This window comes from Diabrotica virgifera, chromosome 5 (assembly GCF_917563875.1).
Source record: "Diabrotica virgifera virgifera chromosome 5, PGI_DIABVI_V3a".
Lineage (NCBI taxonomy): Eukaryota > Metazoa > Arthropoda > Insecta > Coleoptera > Chrysomelidae > Diabrotica > Diabrotica virgifera.
Window position 1 is genome coordinate 157374796 of NC_065447.1, and position 7307 is coordinate 157382102.

General features: G+C 32.1%; 1 pseudogene; it reads right to left on the minus strand.

Moving 5' to 3' along the window:
• Window positions 1-4695: 4695 nt before the first annotated feature.
• LOC126885508 (uncharacterized) lies at window positions 4696-6781 on the minus strand (annotated as a pseudogene).
• Between the last annotated feature and the right edge of the window lie 526 nt (window positions 6782-7307).

Genomic DNA, 7307 nt, shown 5'->3' on the forward strand with positions numbered 1-7307 from the left:
TAAATAGGGACATCCTGTATACATTATTATTGTATGTAAAAGATTTAGATTTGAAATACTAATCGACAGGTCTCAGCATTTTTCAAAAAAACAATTAGTATTTGAACTACTAAATTTATTCCATTTGGCTGACACACGCTGTATTTAGAATATGTGTAATATTTAACATAGGTATTTATGTATAGGTATTTTTCATACAATAATAATGTATACAGAGTGTTCCAATTTAGAGAAATAACGTCATCGTTGATTTTCTTAAATGGCAACACTGTCATTTTGATAGGGTGTGTAAAGTTATACATAACTACAAAATATTAAATTTTTATTCCTTAACATTTACAAGATAATAAAAAATAACATTAAATCTCTAAACTGGGACACCCTGTATAAATTATTTTGTATGTAAAAAATTTCGATTTAAAATACTAATCGACAGGTCTGAACATTTTTCAAAAAAAAAACAATTATTATTTGAGCTATTAAGTTTATTCCACATTACAGACATAAATTTATTTTTTATTGTCTTGTAAATATTAGAAAATAAAAATTTGATATTTTGCAGTTATGTATAACTTTACACGCTCTATCTAAATAGCTATTAAAATAACAGTGTTGCCATTTAAGAAAATTAACGATGACGTCATATCTCTAAATAGGGACACCCTGTATACATTATTATTGTATGTAAAAAATTTAGATTTGAAATACTAATCGGCAGATCTCATCATTTTTCAAAAAAAACCATTAGTATTTGGACTACCAAATTTATTCCATTTGGCTGACACACGCTGTATTTAGAATATGTGTAATATTTAACATAGGTATTTATGTATGACTGAGATTTATTCAAAATATCTTTTATCTCGCATAGAACCATCAAACTCAATATATGGAAATGTTCATTACAGAACGTTCTATTCAAACGTGTAACCATATACAGGGTTTTAGCACTTTCTTTGTTTATCTACTATTATTTTCGAAAACAACATAAAAAATCGTGTAACTTTTGTATTTTACATTTTTTTCTAATTCTGTAAATAAAGCAGTTTACAGGGGGGTCAAAATATAGTGAATATCCCTGTACAAATATTAAATAAGTTACGTAGCTACCTGTCGATTTGGTAAAAACTAAATTATTTTCTTGACACGTAACAAGTTAATGGTTTCACGTAACTTTAAAATAAATAGTAATAATATAAGTATAACTTTGTTACTATTTTAAATTTATTTATACGCCAGTCAATGAAAGCAAAACAGAATATTAACTCCGAATTCTATCCTACCGCATAGATTTTAATGGAATTTTGGGAATAGCCGCTAATTATCTCTTAAGAGGAAACAGTAGCGATCAACAGGTAGCCAAAACGCGTTCCAAGATTGCGGCTATAATTTTGAATATTTTTTCGAGATATTTGGCACACGTATTCGTAATATAATAAAGAATGGCGGTACAGAGCCCAATTTGAAAAATATATTAATATGTGTAAATGACTCCGTAATTAAATACAATATTAAAAAAACGAGCCTGTACCGCCATTAAGAAGAACAATAAAATACACTTTCTTCAAATAAACTTTTTTATCCGATGCCTAGATTTTGTGTCATTTTGGAACTACTAAAATTTTTTATTTCATTAGTAGTTCCAAAATGACACAAAATCTAGGCATCGGATAAAAAAGTTTATTTGAAGAAAGTGTATTTTTTTGTTCTTCTTAATGGCGGTACAGGCTCGTTTTTTTAATATTGTATTTAATTACAGAGTAATTTCCACATATTAATATATTTTTTAAATTGGGCTCTGTACCGCCATTCTTTATTATATTACGAATACGTGTGCCAAATATCTCGAAAAAATATTCAAAATTATAGCCGCAATCTTGGAACGCGTTTTGGCTACCTGTTGATCGCTACTGTATCACCTTAATTAAAAGTCTATCCTATGCCGATCTGCGCTTTTATCTTGTGGGAGATTCCCACCCCTTCTTGTGGGTCCAAAATTTTTTGGTCAAAATAATCACGGAAGTGACTAGAGAACCTAATTCTAAGCAAAAACTGTTTTATTTTTGGAAACTCAATACTTTTTGAGTTATTCGTGGTTGAAAATGTGCCATTTTCATAGAAAAATGTATCATTTTATGACGGTTTTTCCTAATACCTTGAAAATTATGCGTCTAACGAAAAACGCAATTTAAAACATTTTTGTAGGTCATGAAAAACCAAAGAGATTCGTTTCTTCATAAATCTTCTAGTTATAATATCAAAAGAGATATGGTAGGTGAAAAGAGTTCTGTTTACTCAGATTGGTGTGTTCAACTTAAAATAATAGAGAAACGGTCGGTTTTAAGGGTATAATGCTACCAATATCTTTTATAGTCTGTGTAAGGACCTTTAAAACGAGCACTGTTAAATATCGATTACATTCAAAGTAAGAGAGATATGGTGGAAAAATAAATTGATGAGTAATTTATTTTAAGATAAAAGGCGAACTATATTTGACCCCTCATCCATCTTTCCATCTTTCCATGAATTTTCATTCATGGAAAATTCATTCCATTTCCATCATGGATTTAATCCATCTTTCAAATAAACTCAGATATGATGACACCAGAACTAATATTCACGGAGAAGATTAACACAATTAAACCATCTATTAAAATGCTACATATTCACGGTTCTGCTCTATGGAATGGAAGCGTGGACACTAACTATTGCATCTATGAATCGGCTCGAAGCTTTGGAAATGTGCTGTTATAGGCGCGTCTTACGTTTATCCTGGGTTGACCGAATTACTAATGTGGAAGTCCTGCGTAGAATGGGGAAAGACTGTGAAATTCTCATGACCATCAAATCTAAAAAATTGGAATATCTAGGACATGTAATGAGAAATCAAGAACGTTACGGCCTTCTCTAACTAATTTTCCAAGGGAAGGTAAATGGTAAGAGAGGACCGGGAAGAAGACGCATTTCCTGGTTTCAAAATTTACGAAAGTGGTATAACATGACTACCACTGAACTATTCCGCGCTGCAGTAAACAAAGTCAAGATAGCCATGATGATCGCCAACATCCGAACGTATAGGCACTTTAAGAAGAAGAAACCATCTGGAGAACAATAAGTCCAAACATTAAGGGAGACCTAATATGGTTTACTGATGGATCTAAGACTGCCCATGGTACTGGTTCAGGAGTCTTTGGGCAAACATGAAATTTTAGCATAGGTGTCAAAAACATTGAGCATATGGTTCAATGGCTCCCCCTATCTTATTCCGCTGCCTATATCTGTTCTGACTTCCATTTTGTTGTTGTGGTACATGTTTTCAATAGTTTTTATGATATTTAGTTGAACTTCTCTATTATACAGAAGATGGATTATATCTTTATGGCCGACATGGCAAATGCTTTCTTCAAGTCAGTCAGACACAGAAATGCTGATCTAGTATTATATACATTGTGATTTCTCAGCAATTTGCTTTATTACGAATATTGCATCTCTACACGATCTTCCAGTATAAAACCCTGTTGTTCATCTGTTAAACTTAAGGCGCGTTTTCACGGTACACTTTGGATGATCATCCGGATGAATCATCCAAAGTGAAAAATAAACTTTGGATGATCATCCGGGATGATCATCCAAAGTTAAAATTAAATGAATCGTGTAAACTATTAATCATCGAAAATGATCATCCAAAATGAATATTAAACAAAGTTGAACCGAGTTCTACTTTTGTTCACTTTAGGGGATGCATCGCGGATGAATCATCCAAAGTTAACCATGTAAACATGCATTTGTTGCTGTGACTCATCGGCAGCGACTATAGTAGGCAGTGACTGTAGACTACTAGTGAACGGCGGCAACAGGTCAACATGGTTGTTTATTGTCGCGTTTAAAGTGCGTAGTTGTTGGGTTTGTACGTTTGTTATCATGGTTTTTAAGTGGAAAGACGACCATAATCCTCTAATTATGTGTTTAATAAAATACCGTCAGTGTTTTTGGAACACTAAACTAGAGACACATAAAAATAAAACCCATAGAGAAAAAGCGTTAAGAGAAAGAGCTGAATCTTCAGGGAGTGACGGTGAAAGATATTAGGTTAAAAATAAAAACAATTCGTACCCGATATTCATCTGAACTGGCTAAAGTAAATCAATCCGTAAAAAGTGGTACAGGGCCAGATGACGTTTATGTCCCCAATCTTTTTTGGTACAAACAATCCGATTCATTCTTACGTGCAGTTTGTGTACCGAGGAGCAGCTCAGCAAGTACAGTAAGTATAGCATTTTGTTATTTTCATACTACTAGCAATTATAAGTACATACGTATTACGTGGATTGTAGGATATTGTAGTAAGTTGAAAATAAAAACCATATCGATTTAAAATAGCTGAAAAATATAGTTGATCGTTTTAGACGTAAAATGTCCCACTTCACCTTGGTTGCTTACCTTACACGTATAAACAACAAAACCACAGAACAATTATACAAGAATAAACCATTTAAATCATTTTCAACTGTCACCGTACAATTTCAGTTGAACAGAACAGATCTGCATAATCATCACGTACAGCGGCAGCAACTTTCTTGTGGTTGTTACTTGTAGCAAGTGTTATGTCTCTGAGGCCGTCGTGTGTAGTTTGTCGCCATATTCCAGGTACAATTCTGCCTTCCTCCCATAATTCAACATCAATCAATCCCTCAGTTAACCTTTGCAAATAAAGGTTTGTCTGAGCCAATTATGAAGAACACAAGTAGCTTTCACCAGTAATTCATTTGTTTCTACTTTGAGAGGAATAGGCTTTTCGAATACTCTAAAACGAGACACAAGTATGCCAAATGAAGTTTCTGGTAGGCGACGAGCTCGAGATAGCCGATAATTAAATACTCTTTCCTCCCTAGTTAATGATTTCTTGCTATAAGGTTTCAAAAGATAGGTTCTAAGAGGAAAAGCGTCATCCTCAACAAAAACACCATTTTCAGGTATATTTAGCAAATTGTTCTCCAGAGCTTCGTTAAATGTACATTTGGAAAACACTACTGCGTCATTTTCTCTGCCATTTGTACCGACGTCAGTGTATAGAAAGTTATAATTAGCATCCACAATTGCAAAAAGAATACTGCTGAACGTTTGTTCAATTGAAAAAATACGATTCCGACTTCAGAGGACAGCAAATAGCGATAGGTTTACCGTCCATAGCTCCACAACAATTAGGGAAGTTCCAAAGGGTATACTATTCCTTCATTACTTTTGTCCATTTGTAACGAAATAAGCGGCGATGGACTACCCCAGCTAATTGAAACAATATCCGAAAATATTGCTTCAACCAACTAAGATAGATATCGTCACACCCTTAGCTTAGCTCAGTCACTCAGGTGTGTGTTCGTCTTGTCCTAACCTTAGAATGAACTCTGAAAATTTAGAATGGTAGCAAACAAAACAATATATTTTAACTAATCATGTTTATTGTTCATAAAGATATAATAAATAGAATGACTTAGTAAATTGCATTAACAAATGTATTCAAATTCTTGCCAAAAACTAACAATTCTGGATTATACTTATGGCTTTTGGTAGCTGATGGTATCTTCTTGATGTCGAATGGTACTGCTGTGGACTTCTCTTGACCTGGGCAGATGTTGAGGCCCTAGGTCAGTGCAGCAAAAGATGTTCAGTGTTGCAGCCTAGATTTCATGGTCCATTGTTGTGGTATAGCCCTAGTTCCATCACCGGTGAGGATGGCTTGAAGCTCCCGGAGGGAGGACTGTGATCTTTATTCCCAAAAACTATAAAACAGAGACACATAGCAATCATCAAGAAGAAAAACCAAAATATACCTTTGCCAAACAGTATTCAGAAATAGTAATTGGCAAGGGTAAATTACATAGAATTTAGATGAGAATAGTTAAAATTCTGATTACCAAACGTGCATACATGTAAATTAAAAGATAAATTATATTTGAAACTAAAATATCAGAACACATGGTCTGACATTGGAAGTTAGGTTAGATAAAAAACATTAGAAAAACTGTTAGACAAAGAAATATAATTACTGTAAGAAATTATTAAAAAAAAACTATATGCAGCTCACCCCAAGAGGAAGATGATTTGTTGAAATAAAAATGATTTAATTTTGGAGCTACTCTGCTTTTTAAAACATTTCCACCTCCATTTTGAGAATGAGATATGGGGGTTGTCACTGTCATTAAAATGACATGACAACGAACCTTGGACCGAAATTTGAAATAACGAACATGGAACACGAGAGAAGATACAATGTAAATAGGGTTGCCTATTATAGAATGGACGCCAACCGATTTTTATTAAAGGGGAAAATGGGTAAACCAAATAGAAGAAGATAATGATTAGTGAAATATTAAAGGAAATAAGGTAAAATAATTATTTAAAAATAAAATATCAAAGATGTGACGTTTGTAACGTTACACACTCCTCTCACCCATCAGAAAAATTTTGAACACACGTGAGAAATTTTTCTCAAAGAAAACAGGAATGTTACACACTCCCTCCACTCATCAGAAAAATTTCGAAGACAGGTGAGAAATTTTTCTCAAAGAAAATAAAAAGACATAGTTCTAACTAGAAATAAATATATGCAGTAGTAATCGTTCAAAACAAATCAAAAATAAATACTCATAATAAAGTAATTATTAAGTCAATGTATATAGTTAATTTAAATTATTAATCATAAAAAATTTTAAAGTACCAAAATAATTTTCAGATGTTACTCTGGGGAAAATAAAAATATTACCCAATGAATTGTAGCATTCATCACACTATAAAATATTTATTATAAATAAATGACATCAGAGAATATCTATCTCTGGATAAAAAAATAAATGTACTTTAAAAAAGTATGACATTAATTCAAAATTATAAAGACATGTAGTATAAAGTGTAAGTAATAATCAAATTTAACTAATAATCCAAAAGTAAGTAAGTAACCATAGTCAAATAATGTAGACATATTAAAAATGAATTGCATTGCAAATATTCTGGTATTTATATAAAATAAAAGGCATATAACCCAATTTAAGTAATTGTATAATGGATATTACATCCTTAATAAAATAAATAGCTAATAGAGCTACTAAGAACTGAATCTCGACAAAATAATAAGTACTCGGATAACTTGAGTACCGAAAGTAAGGCAATAAAAATGATACTCAATATGACAAGGTAAGTAAAAGCATATAAGTAGATAAAGATAATATAAGTATAATAATATAATAAATGAAATGAAATGCAACTATAGATAAACCATTAAATAAAAGTACCAACTATGTGGAAAGCCAAAT